Source organism: Myotis brandtii, unplaced genomic scaffold, assembly GCF_000412655.1.
Source record: "Myotis brandtii unplaced genomic scaffold, ASM41265v1 scaffold1112, whole genome shotgun sequence".
NCBI lineage: Eukaryota > Metazoa > Chordata > Mammalia > Chiroptera > Vespertilionidae > Myotis > Myotis brandtii.
In genome coordinates, this window is record NW_005353800.1 from 67512 (window position 1) to 71106 (window position 3595).

The following is a 3595-nucleotide window of genomic DNA, read 5'->3' on the forward strand; positions in this document are numbered from 1 at the left end:
GCATAGGACAACTGCAGCCCTGCAGAGCCAGTGGCTGGACAGCGGCAGAGCTGGGCCCTGACCCACGTCCGCTCACGTCCCCATCACAGCCCAGAGCAAGGCGTACAGCCCCCTGAGGCGCTGGGGCAGGGGGACCTCAGTAGTGACCTGCCAGTCTATGGGGAGAACAGGGCGGTGCGGGGCGTGGAGAGGGCAGGCACAGGGCAGGACCGGGTGACTCCCGCAGCACGAAGATCCTGCGGAGCCGGCAGCATGCGGAGCCAGCTTCCTGGAAAAGGGCAGGGAGTGAGTCCTGTCATGTGCGGTCAACCCCAGACCTCCTGCCAGACCCCAGTGCCAGGCTGGCTTCCGCCTGCAGAGCAGAGCCTCCCCCCTCGCTGTCCCGCCCCTGGGAGGGAGCTCAGCCCAGCTGGTTCTGCGGGCCGGGCTTCAGGAGGGCACTCCCCCGCTCCCAGCCCCACTCCACCCTTCTGCCCCCCAAGTTTTAGCTCATCCATCAGCCCATCTGGGGAGCCAAGAAAGTGCTCAGATGCTCTGCAGGTTGACGAGGCGCACCCCGACCCTCCCTAAAACCCCGGAAACAGCCAAAGCCAGGTCACGTGTTCCTAGGATGGGGTGGTGATGGTTGCCATAGGAACAGATGGGCTTCGGCTTGGGAAAGTCATAGCGATGAGAGAGGCAGCGTGTCTAAACCCACCTCCCACGGATGAAACCCCCGGGGCAGAGGAGGCGTGTAGGTCCGGGTGTGGTTTGTCTCGGCAGAAAACCAGAACGACACAGGCGCCCCGGGTCAGGGACAGGTGACTGAAATTATGTTGCCTCCGTAAAGGGACATTCTGGAACGTGAAAAAGAGCAAGTGTGTTTCTAAGTGTCAGAGTGTGCAAGCTGTCCGAGGTGCGACATGCAGCGGGAGAAGCAAGAGCTGTGTGGACAGGAACGATGCCACCATGGGCTGCGGGTCTGTAGTTGGCACTCACCTGCCCACCTTCTCTGACGCGCTGTGTCCGGGAGGCGCCCTCTAAGGGCCTCTATAGACCAGCGGGTGGACTGGAGAGAAGCAGGCACCTCCCTCGCCCCTCCGGCCTGAGGCCACGGCTGCACGCGGGACGGGGTGAGGCCCCCTGCGTTTTGATGTTTCCACCCCGTCATCGCAAACACATCAAAACCACACGCTCACACGTATCAGTTGGGCTATAAACTTTGGAAGAGGCTCATATCAATTTAATCTGACACTAGGAAGAGATTGCACACTGGGTTCCCATGATCTAAACTTCATGGCGTCTCTAGATGACACACCCCAGCACAGTTGAGCTGAGCCGCAGTGAGCTGGCTGAAATGTTACTTGGACGAATGTTCATTCATTACAACTTTGAGGTTTTCTGTTTACATTTTGGAGTCGACAGGGACAGGACAACGTGCAGGCCCTCCAGAAGCCATCAGGCATCTCGGCCGGAGACAAAATGCTGGGCCATCAGCAGTCGCCGGGCCTCTGGGAGGCCTGGGTCAAGGCCGGGGTCAGGCTCGGGGAGAACAAGGCTCTGCTCACGGCTGCTTCCTGAGCGGCACGGAGCCAGGCCCAGGGCGGAGGGAGGAGGCGCCCAGTTTGCCCCCTGAGCTGACCTAGGAGCCTGCGGCCGGCCCGTCCCCAGCTGCCCAGCCGGATGGGTAGGATCAGCACGGCCCACCCACAGCATCCGACCTGTTTTCCGGGCCGTGCCGGGACTTGCCGCAGCCCGGCGCCCGCACAGGCTGCACCCCAGCTTCCTGCTCCTGAGGACAGCCAAGCCCTGCACCAGGGGGCGTCTGCCTGAGTAACACCGCTGGCGGCGAAGGTGGGGCTGCTGCCCCCACTGCCCCCGGGCTCTGTGGGCCCCGGCAGGCTCCTGGGCACCGAGAGCGTGGACCACCCACCTGCCCTCTCGGTGCACATACACCAAAGGCCTGGGAGGGCCAGCAGGCCTTACAGCCCAAACCCAGCCAGGGCTTCCAGACCCCCAGGCCCTCCCACTCGACAAGGCCGCCCTCCCAGATGGAGCCGGGAAGCTGGGCCCAGGCAGGCTCCCAGTCGCTCCGGCTGCCCTGCCCCTGATGCCCCAGCCGCTAGGGCAGGGGCCCCCCAGACCCAGACCCAGACCCAGCCAACGGGGCGCTGCTGGGGGGCGGGGCCAGCCCACAGCGCTATCGCTATCGGAGTGGCTCCCTCCCCCAGACCAGTTGGGTTGTCCTTGCACGGTGACAGGCCACCGCCCACACGCAGCCAGAGCCGTGGCTCCCCATCCTTGCCACGTGCGAAGGCCGGCCTGAGGGGTCCTGCCTGGCGCTCACGTGTGGGGGGTGAGGATTTGAGGAGCAGGTGTTAAGGCCTAAGCTGTGTGCCCTGAGTCCTGGCTAACCATTAGGCATCACTGTCTCACAAAGCAATTCACAGAAGCTTGCGGCTCCGGGTAGGGAGAGAAAGCCCCTCCCCCCCAAGGAGGTCTCCCAAGGGCCGGGATGGGAGAGCCCGTCCTGGGGCAGCTGCTGGGGGCTGTCGGGGTCCCACCCTGAACGGGACGAATCCCCAGCCTCACACCCCCTCTAGGACGGGGTTCGCACGCACACAGCTGTCTTGGCCGTGCTAACTCCACTTCCCATAGAGCCCTCAGGCTCGTCCACGCTCTAGCAGGAGTCAGGCGCCTCTCTCTTTTGAAGTTTTGCTGGGAATCCATAGTGCAGTTATACAGCCCGAATTCAAAGGGCCCGGAGCGCTCAGGCCGCCTCCTCCCTCCCTGTCCCTCCACTGTGTCCTGCAGCAGCCAGACCCGCCCCCTCGAGGCGGTCAAGCACCACAAGCAACCGCATCTCCTTCCTGCTCTCCTTCTGCTGCTCCCTCTGTGCTGCCTGTTTCGTGTTTGTTTGTTTTTAAATATATTTTTATTAATTCCAGAGAGGAAGAGAGAGACAGAAACATCAACGACGAGCCCAGCTGGCGTGGCTCAGGGGTTGAGCGTGGACTTATGAACCAGGTCACAGTTCGATTCCGGTCAAGGGCACATGCCTGGGTTTCGGGCTCCATCCCCAGTAGGGGTCGTGCAGGAGGCAGCTGATCAATGATTCTCTCTCATCATGGATGTTTCTATCTCTCTCTCCCTTCCTCTCTGAAATCAATAAAAATGTATGTTTTTTAGAAAAGTGGGCTGTAGAAAGACCTCTCTGGTGATGGCCGAGGAGGCAAGCGAGGAGGTGGGCAGGCTGATTAAGAGTTGACTGGCCAGGCTGGTGGGTGCTCTGGGCTGGGCATGGGAGAGGGAAGGAGCAGCCCTGGGACGCGGAGACTGGGAGAGAAGGGGCCACAGCCCAAGCCTGGCACCAGGGCAGGCGGCGCGGCGTGTCCGTGCAGAACCAACGACGAAAGAGCAGGGAGGAAAGCAGGAAGGACCGAGGCCTGGGAACACAGGAGAGAAAACAGTTCAAGAAGGAAATGTCAAGAGGGTCAAAGCCACGAAGAGGTCAATCGAGATAAGGCCTGCAGGTGCCCTGGATCCGGCCACCAGGAGGGCCGGCCTCCAGCGGTGTCGGTGGGAAAGGCCCAGGGGAGCAGGGGGGCGCTGCAGC